We start from the raw sequence: 11,029 nt of genomic DNA, 5'->3' as shown, positions 1-11,029 counted from the left end.
GCCATCCATACATTGGAAAATGTGGCGGTTGGTTGTAGGGGTCTTGAAACATTGGTGGGTTGAATTTAGGCCAAAGATTTTGTCCTCTTCTCCCCCCTCTGCCTCGTTGTTTGTTGCCACTCGTATTTGAACCATTGCTGCTATTAGATGAGTTGCTAGAAACATCTGGATCAGATGCAGTACGATCAGGAGGCTGACTACCTATGCACCACAGAAGGAAAAATCCCTTATTTTTACATACTTCCTAAAATGCACAAGGGCAGAATACCACCGCCAGGACGCCCAATCGTATCAGGGATTGGATCCTTACTAGAACCCTTATCTAGGTTTTGCGATTTCTTCCTAAAGACCATTGTCCAAAACACTGTCACTTACTTACAAGACACTAAGAGTCTACTAAATCTGTTACAGAACCTGATTGTAGACGAGGATACTGTGCTACTGCGTTTCGACATTGAAAGCCTTTACACAAGTATACCTCAAGATGACACCATCCAAGTTCTTGAGAATACCTTGGAGAACACCGATTGGCCACACAAAACCCCAAGAGCTTTCATTCTGGAATGTGCCAAAATGGCTTTGAAATGCAACTATTTCGAATTTGAGGGTACTCTGTATTTGCAGACGGGGGGTACATCAATGGGAAGTGTTTTTGCCCCTAGCGTGGCCGGACTTTACGTCCACGACTTTGAACAGAAATTCATCCTTAATGACAGCAATCCCTTTCGAGAAAATCTGAAGTTCTGGAAACGCTACATCGATGATGTTCTAGCAATCTGACAGGGACCCACTGAACAGTTAGACCAATTCATTTCCTGGATCAACACTTGTGATGGCAACTTGCGATTTACAAACTGTTATGACAAAGAAAAAATTGTATTTCTGGATGTAGTGATCAGCAAAGAGAACAACCGATTGGAGACCAGAACCCACTACAAACCAACGGCAAAAAACAACCTCTTGAGGTTTGAGAGTTTCCACCCTCGCCCACTCAGGGAAAACTTACCGTACGGACAATTCCTCAGACTTAGAAGGAACTGCAGTAAATTATCCGACTACAAGGAACAAGCAAATGATCTATCCAAAAAGTTGCATATGCGCGGCTATCCTAACAAGATTGTAAATAAATGCCAGAAAAGGGCCAGAAATCAACCGAGGGAAGTACTACTTGAAAAAAGAACGAATGCCAACCACTCCATACCTCTAACCTGCGTAACTACATACAACGCAGTATCTAATCAGGTGACGAGGAGCATAAATAAACACTGGGCGATTGTAAATTCTGGAAACCTACACTGGGAGAAACCTCTTTTTTCCTTCAAAAAACAGCATAGTCTAAAGGACACCCTGGTTAAAACCAGGCCCACAGTAAAAGCTGTTCCGACTAACCAATCCATCACTGCAATCTGGGGGCTCCCTAATGTGACTGGACACTATCGCTGTGGCAACTGCTGTGTTTGCCATTTGACAAGAAACACTAAGACACTGGATCTTGAAGAAGGAAAAGTATGGAGACAAATTGCGCATACGGACTGCAATAGCAACAATGTTGTCTATTTGATTGAATGCATTTGTAAAAAACAGTATGTAGGGATGACCACCCGTAAGATCAAGCAGCGAATCAGCGAACACCGCAGCACTATCCGCTGCAGAAAAAGTGCGACCAGACTGACGGACCACTTTTTAGAGAAGAACCACACACCCAACCATATGATATGGACTATCATTGAGCAACTACCAGCTGGGCCAAACCTACAGAAACGTTTGTACGAAAAAGAACAAAGATGGGTTTATAGACTATCCACACATATCAATGGTCTCAACGATAACATCCAATGGGCGAACGTTCTGTAAAATAACCTCCCCCATCCGTCTGTATACATAGTGCCTATATACTCAGGGTTGTAATAATTCCCTCTTCTAGTAGTTTGTTAACAACCCATCCCTGTGAATTATGACAGTCTACACTAATACTGAACGCATTGCTCTCCACTGTCCATGCAAGCTAAAAAGATATCCCAACGCATTGTTTCCGAAGGTCCATGCAAGCCTCAGGACATACTATAGTTTTTGTATCTCTCGGCAGAAACTCCCTTTTCCTTTCCTTACTAATTACACGGGGCTCTACTCTCCCCAGTCATCGAGAAAGATGAGACCTCGGTGTTCCGATTAACATACGGAACATGCAAACCATTCCCGCAGTGTTTACTACCTACGGACGACGTGGTTACTATGGTAACTGACTTTGTGTGTACACCCGAGGCTTCCGTAGCGCAAGCCCGGGCCGTTGCGTGACGTCAGGACGCTTTGCCAGCCACGCCCCTCATTACCGATGGCGGCCGCCTTAATGCCGGCAACACGGCCGACCAGATTACGGGCACACGAGGGACTCCATAGGTATAATGCCATGCTAGACCTGCGAGAACTGTAAGTAGAGACCCCCAGCACCGCACGGAAACGCGAATTCCCACGCGTTTTCGGCTCAACTTTCTCTGAGTAGATTAACCCTATTGGTTAGCTACTTAGCACCACTCGTTTTTTTATTACAGAATATGTTTTCAACCACAGGCCTCTCCTCCCTCCTAATCCCGTGCTGCCCTATGACTCTTCACTAGGAGTAAGCACTTCTACTATATGTTTTATGTTGTGTTTGTTTGTATTGTCCTGTATGGAATCAAGAGACATTAGACACACCACGATATGCCTATCACCTAGAATGACGTGATTGCAGCATAGTCACGCACCTATAGACTTTGGAAGCGTATGAATGAGTAATTAATCTCAGATCTTTCACCATGCACTCTACAATTGATAGGTGTGCCAGGTAGTCCAGTCGACAACATCTGCGCCAATAATCGATTCCGATAATTTTGAGCTGCACCATGCACCCTAGATTTACTGCACAACAATAGTCCGCATTTAATCGGTGTGGGATGATTGATGAAGCACAAAGACAGGAGATTTCTTCACTTCACTACGTTGCAGGCTTGTAACGAGTTTTCTTGTAATCAATATTCCTTTTCTCCACAGGTCTTTTTAATGTTAGGATAACCACCACCGGGTTATACCTTTGTTGTTTTTTCTGCCTAGTGTCACGATTTGGTTACCTAGGCACAAAGGAATGACGGCACGGCAGGGTGTTAGTGTACCCTGACCACCCATTTCTTTGCTTTGGTCCTGAAGAATAACCGGTAACTCCCAATACGGTTTGAAACATGTAGACCCACCACATATAATCCAGATACACTTGGTCATAATTAAACCTATTACTGTATCTACACATAGATTTTAATATTGTCCAGTAGTCTTAAAGAATAAAGTTTTTTCCAAAATAAGTCATACCAGGACAATTTTTAACACACCCACTCTTTTCTCTACATTCATCACTCACATACCAGCTCCACTGTATTTCAGGTGTTGTAGCACACCTTGATGGCACTCGGCCATCGAGGTGGCCCCGATGATGAAGCATGTCACCGACCAGGTCGGTGAGTGAGGGGTTACTAAAAAACAAAGAAGGACTCTCTTCTTTTTGAAACCGAATCATCCCGCCGAAATCGCTCTGCTGAGCATTTTTTCTGGTGGTACTCCTTCTTTTTGTTAATTTAGATACCTAACCCAGGGGACCAGGAGTATTCTTCCGTCCACTAAGGTGGATTAAATCCCTACACTCTCTCCTTTGTTCATACTATATCTTGGCAGCGCACAGCTGCGAGAGTACCAGTGTCCTTCTTTGTACCTGTGACTTTCTAACATCTACACTCAACATACAGTAGACACTATGGGAGAAAATCAAGGCCTTTCTTACTCCACTGAAGAGATTGACGCCATTATGGGCGAAATCTCGGGCTACTCAGATGCCAATATCTCACAAACAATATCACAGACAGGTGATTGGGAAAAGCTGTCAGATATGAAGAGAGATCGCATAAGAACAATTCTACACGGCACCATTCTTAAGGAATATTTAACTAATGATATGGCCCCTAAAGGCTTACTGGTAACGAATGCCCCACGAATTTTCCTGAATGATCCCATCTTCAGAAAAGACTGGTCTCTAATAGCGTGGCACTGCACGCATGATTGGATTGTGCTCATCCTGAAAACAGCCTTGAGATTATCGGAGGCTATCCAGATTGAAATTCAAAAGACTGAATCACACATCAAGACAAGTATTACTGGGTATAAAAAGAAGCTTGATGAAATAAATAAAGAAATCAATGAATACAGAGAGAATCTGACCCAACAAAAAGTGACTAAATTTCAAAAAGATTTGAAAAGATTTACCTTTAAGAACACCTATCCTTATTCAGACCCAGCCTTTAAACCACCTGATCGTACTGCATCTGATCCAGATGTTTCTAGCAACTCATCTAATAGCAGCAATGGTTCAAATACGAGTGGCAACAAACAACGAGGCAGAGGGGGGAGAAGAGGACAAAATCTTTGGCCTAAATTCAACCCACCAATGTTTCAAGACCCCTACAACCAACCGCCACATTTTCCAATGTATGGATGGCAACCGCCATTTCAACCACATTTCCAACCTCCCCCGTTTCACCAGAACCAATTTCGACCGCCTTTTTTTCACAGGGGCCGACGAGGAAGGGGAAAAAACAGACAACCCAACCAGCCCAACCAGGTACACTGGGAAGAGGACGATCCAGTGAGCAACCGAACGAAGAGCAAAGCAGGGCCCAGCAACATGAGACCCTAGTTACAAACCTTTCCTCCAGACCATTATCAACTACAGAGGAGATTGTCCTGAATAAAGGTCTAGGCTTTGTCCCCACTGCTCGAGTGGACAAATTCCAACTACACTGCGAGTTAGCAGGTTTCTTCAGGAAGCTAAGACTAAAATCCTTTTTCGAGAAACAAGGCCCTCCCAGTGGGAATGAGTCCGAAAACGAAACCGGATTGAGAGTAAAATCTACCTTCACGCCACCACCACATACAACCACAGTGGAACTAATTGCCTTTGAACAGGCTGTATACAATGATGTAGAAAGAATGCAGACCTCATCCCAATTTCATAACATGAGCAGTGCTGAAAATACAGCATTAAAGGACCTGCATACCTGTGAGACCATCATAATAAAACCTGCGGATAAAGGTGGAGGGTTGGTAGTTATGGATGTAACGACATATCGCGAGGAATGCCTCAGACTTCTCAGTGATGACAGGAACTACCAGATCCTGGAGGCAGACCCAACGAATGCATTGAGAACTGAAATTGTACAACTAGTGGAGACTGCAGAAGTGACGGGCAAGATATCCAAACAGGAGGCTGACTACCTATGCACCACAAAAGGAAAAATCCCTTATTTTTACATACTTCCTAAAATGCACAAGGGCAGAATACCACCGCCAGGACGCCCAATCGTATCAGGGATTGGATCCTTACTAGAACCCTTATCTAGGTTTTGCGATTTCTTCCTAAAGACCATTGTCCAAAACACTGTCACTTACTTACAAGACACTAAGAGTCTACTAAATCTGTTACAGAACCTGATTGTAGACGAGGATACTGTGCTACTGTGTTTCGACATTGAAAGCCTTTACACAAGTATACCTCAAGATGACACCATCCAAGTTCTTGAGAATACCTTGGAGAACACCGATTGGCCACACAAAACCCCAAGAGCTTTCATTCTGGAATGTGCCAAAATGGCTTTGAAATGCAACTATTTCGAATTTGAGGGTACTCTGTATTTGCAGACGGGGGGTACATCAATGGGAAGTGTTTTTGCCCCTAGCGTGGCCGGACTTTACGTCCACGACTTTGAACAGAAATTCATCCTTAATGACAGCAATCCCTTTCGAGAAAATCTGAAGTTCTGGAAACGCTACATCGATGATGTTCTAGCAATCTGGCAGGGACCCACTGAACAGTTAGACCAATTCATTTCCTGGATCAACACTTGTGATGGCAACTTGCGATTTACAAACTGTTATGACAAAGAAAAAATAGTATTTCTGGATGTAGTGATCAGCAAAGAGAACAACCGATTGGAGACCAGAACCCACTACAAACCAACGGCAAAAAACAACCTCTTGAGGTTTGAGAGTTTCCACCCTCGCCCACTCAGGGAAAACTTACCGTACGGACAATTCCTCAGACTTAGAAGGAACTGCAGTAAATTATCCGACTACAAGGAACAAGCAAATGATCTATCCAAAAAGTTGCAAATGCGCGGCTATCCTAACAAGATTGTAAATAAATGCCAGAAAAGGGCCAGAAATCAACCGAGGGAAGTACTACTTGAAAAAAGAACGAATGCCAACAACTCCATACCTCTAACCTGCGTAACTACATACAACGCAGTATCTAATCAGGTGACGAGGAGCATAAATAAACACTGGGCGATTGTAAATTCTGGAAACCTACACTGGGAGAAACCTCTTTTTTCCTTCAAAAAACAGCATAGTCTAAAGGACACCCTGGTTAAAACCAGGCCCACAGTAAAAGCTGTTCCGACTAACCAATCCATCACTGCAATCTGGGGGCTCCCTAATGTGACTGGACACTATCGCTGTGGCAACTGCTGTGTTTGCCATTTGACAAGAAACACTAAGACACTGGATCTTGAAGAAGGAAAAGTATGGAGACAAATTGCGCATACGAACTGCAATAGCAACAATGTTGTCTATTTGATTGAATGCATTTGTAAAAAACAGTATGTAGGGATGACCACCCGTAAGATCAAGCAGCGAATCAGCGAACACCGCAGCACTATCCGCTGCAGAAAAAGTGCGACCAGACTGACGGACCACTTTTTAGAGAAGAACCACACACCCAACGATATGATATGGACTATCATTGAGCAACTACCAGCTGGGCCAAACCTACAGAAACGTTTGTACGAAAAAGAACAAAGATGGGTTTATAGACTATCCACACATATCAATGGTCTCAACGATAACATCCAATGGGCGAACGTTCTGTAAAATAACCTCCCCCATCCGTCTGTATACATAGTGCCTATATACTCAGGGTTGTATTAATTCCCTCTTCTAGTAGTTTGTTAACAACCCATCCCTGTGAATTATGACAGTCTACACTAATACTGAACGCATTGCTCTCCACTGTCCATGCAAGCTAAAAAGATATCCCAACGCATTGTTTCCGAAGGTCCATGCAAGCCTCAGGACATACTATAGTTTTTGTATCTCTCGGCAGAAACTCCCTTTTCCTTTCCTTACTAATTACACGGGGCTCTACTCTCCCCAGTCATCGAGAAAGATGAGACCTCGGTGTTCCGATTAACATACGGAACATGCAAACCATTCCCGCAGTGTTTACTACCTACGGACGACGCGGTTACTATGGTAACTGACTTTGTGTGTACACCCGAGGCTTCCGTAGCGCAAGCCCGGGCCGTTGCGTGACGTCAGGACGCTTTGCCAGCCACGCCCCTCATTACCGATGGCGGCCGCCTTAATGCCGGCAACACGGCCGGCCCGATTACGGGCACACGAGGGACTCCATAGGTATAATGCCATGCTAGACCTGCGAGAACTGTAAGTAGAGACCCCCAGCACCGCACGGAAACGCGAAGTCCCACGCGTTTTCGGCTCAACTTTCTCTGAGTAGATTAACCCTATCGGTTAGCTACTTAGCACCACTCGTTTTTTTATTACAGAATATGTTTTCAACCACAGGCCTCTCCTCCCTCCTAATCCCGTGCTGCCCTATGACTCTTCACTAGGAGTAAGCACTTCTACTATATGTTTTATGTTGTGTTTGTTTGTATTGTCCTGTATGGAATCAAGAGACATTAGACACACCACGATATGCCTATCACCTAGAATGACGTGATTACAGCATAGTCACGCACCTATAGACTTTGGAAGCGTATGAATGAGTAATTAATCTCAGATCTTTCACCATGCACTCTATAATTGATAGGTGTGCCAGGTAGTCCAGTCGACAACATCTGCGCCAATAATCGATTCCGATAATTTTGAGCTGCACCATGCACCCTAGATTTACTGCACAACAATAGTGCGCATTTAATCGGTATGGGATGATTGATGAAGCACAAAGACAGGAGATTTCTTCACTTCACTACGTTGCAGGCTTGTAACAAGTTTTCTTGTGATCAATATTCCTTTTCTCCACAGGTCTTTTTATTGTTAGGATAACCACCACCGGGTTATACCTTTGTTGTTTTTTCTGCCTAGTGTCACGATTTGGTTACCTAGGCACAAAGGAATGACGGCGCGGCAGGGTGTTAGTGTACCCTGACCACCCATTTCTTTGCTTTGGTCCTGAAGAATAACCGGTAACTCCCAATACGGTTTGAAACATGTGGACCCACCACATATAATCCAGATACACTTGGTCATAATTAAACCTATTACTGTATCTACACATAGATTTTAATAGTGTCCAGTAGTCTTAAAGAATAAAGTTTTTTCCAAAATAAGTCATACCAGGACAATTTTTAACACACCCACTCTTTTCTCTACATTCATCACTCACATACCAGCTCCACTGTATTTCAGGTGTTGTAGCACACCTTGATGGCACTCGGCCATCGAGGTGGCCCCGATGATGAAGCATGTCACCGACCAGGTCGGTGAGTGAGGGGTTACTAAAAAACAAAGAAGGACTCTCTTCTTTTTGAAACCGAATCATCCCGCCGAAATCGCTCTGCTGAGCATTTTTTCTGGTGGTACTCCTTCTTTTTGTTAATTTAGAGACAGGCCAAGCATCAGAAACTAAATCCTTACCCCGTATCTCCCAACACTCCCAACATTGTTATATCGAATCCACCTATCCATACTTCTTTAATGGCTTCGATTGAGAACATGATTAGGACTACAATATCCCCGTTGATGGATAAAATGGTTAGTTTAGGGGACAGGCTCACGGGCGTTGAGGATGCTATCAAGGCCAATTCATTATCTGTAAAAACTATGGCAATATCCACTCAACCACAGTGTTTAGCGGCCACAGAAATGCCCGAAACCTCTATACAAAGCAGGACCACGCATAACCAACTATTAACTCCACATGTGAAAAGTTTTGATCCCCCTGTCACAACTGCACGGAGCTCTCGCCCTAGAGTAGGGCTAAACAAACAATCGACATCAAACAAGGGAACAGTGGTCAATCATAACAATATGTTGCCCAAAACCAACCATCTACACTTGCCTCCAGAGGCCGCCCCTATTGTGTGTGTCCTTTCGGGAGTACCTGAACTTATGAGGGGGAAACATGAAAGCCATATGGACCTAAGAAACAAGGTTACGTTTTGGTTATCCAAAAATAGACCTCTACCACCCAACATCGATGGAACCATACTTAGTGTCAGAAGGGTGGGTTGGCTAGGACCTCTGCGCAAGGACTTGGTGGGCGATCTGGTACATGTCAAATTCTGGACTAAATATGTTGTTCCCTTTCTTCAATCTTGGCAGCCTCAAATAGGAGATGGTCCCATATCTATCTGGAGTATAAGTGACTTCTACCCAAGATCATTATATGTTTAGTTGAAATGTAAAAAAAAAAAAAAATTTCACAGAGCAACCACCTGATGGGCAGGTGGGGTCCTGTATCAAGTGGCTATATTCATCTCCACGCCTGATCAACTTGACTCTTTATCTCGCCCTAGAATGTTTAGCCGTTTATTTTATCGACTTGATTTTATTTTTACACATGTAATTTTGATGAAATGTTTTGGTGTATATTTATGTACTGTTGTTGCTTTTATGATTCTTATACAGAAATCGAATAAAGCTAAAAATGATGATGATGAATGAAGTCAAGCCTGGGCAGCGCATGCGTAGCATACTGTATTGAAGCATGGAATAGGTGCTCCGCCCATTTCCCGCCCATCTTTACAATGGGCTCCTGTTACTGTCCTTTTGAAATCGTTGCTTTTGATTGATAAATATGCTTAGTAGTCCCTCCTTTGTACCGCCTTGTCTGAGTTTGTAACTTCCCATAAGGTCTGGACTTTTTACTGGTGTTGTTACACGGTCTGCTTTATCTAGTGTGTGATAATGATCTTCCACTATTCCACCCACAACGTGCTTTCCTATAAGGCAGCACGATGTCCGCTTTTATATTTTTTACAGTAAATGCTGCGGGTCCGCTTTAACTATAGCAGCTGCACTCATTTATTTAATTTACAGCCCGATCTGTTTTAACTATACTGGGTGCGCTTCTTTATTTATTTAATTTTCCAGAGCAGTCCGCTTCAACTTTAGCGTCCGCGCTACAGAACCTTTTTTATTTCATTTTTATTTTTGGGTGATAACGCCCCATACCGCGCTTTCACTTTAATGTTGGTCGTGGCCCTTTATTTAGACGCTGCTCATTGAAACCTGAAAACAGCGAGCAGCGTCTAAAAAAAGGGGCATGGACGCCTTTAAAGTTGTCTTGCATTTGCGAGAGTTTGAGCTATTTACATTATAAATAACAATGTCTTTTATATGTGTGTTGGCTTTAAAAACACATAGATAAAAGGCATTGTCATTATACATCCTGTGCTTGCTGTGTTTGAAATTGTGTTCCTTTTGCCTGCGTTGTTTTGATTCTATGGGCCTGCTATTGTGCGCCAGGAAGTTCTTTAGTCATTGTAAAATTTGTCATATTTATTCTTACTTTTGCTTATACAGCCTGTTCTTGCTATTTTTGTTTGTTCTATTCCTGCAACAGTTCTCTCATGTAACGTAACTGGTTCCATTGTACAGTGCTCTGACACCTTCGGGTAAAGTCCGCGCTTTATAAAAATGCACTAAATAAATAAATAAAGGGATGCAGTGACCGGCTGGTCACGGTCTAGTGTTTCTAAAATACTTTGTTTACATCAGCCACTCCTTGAGGGTTGGCTTCCACACTCACCCCACACCCATCCATCACAGGTCAGGGGACCCTGCAAATAAACTATAACACCATGGTATGCGGGTGTTTACTCTAACTACATGGGGGCCTAGTGCCTAGTGCCCCGACGCTTTCAGGACCTAGTAACTAAGCGCTATACAACCGAACAATGCGATAGATTGCATCTACGTCTCCCCT

This window comes from Lissotriton helveticus, chromosome 7 (genome assembly GCF_964261635.1).
Source record: "Lissotriton helveticus chromosome 7, aLisHel1.1, whole genome shotgun sequence".
Classification (NCBI taxonomy): domain Eukaryota; kingdom Metazoa; phylum Chordata; class Amphibia; order Caudata; family Salamandridae; genus Lissotriton; species Lissotriton helveticus.
This window is presented reverse-complemented; position numbering follows the sequence as displayed.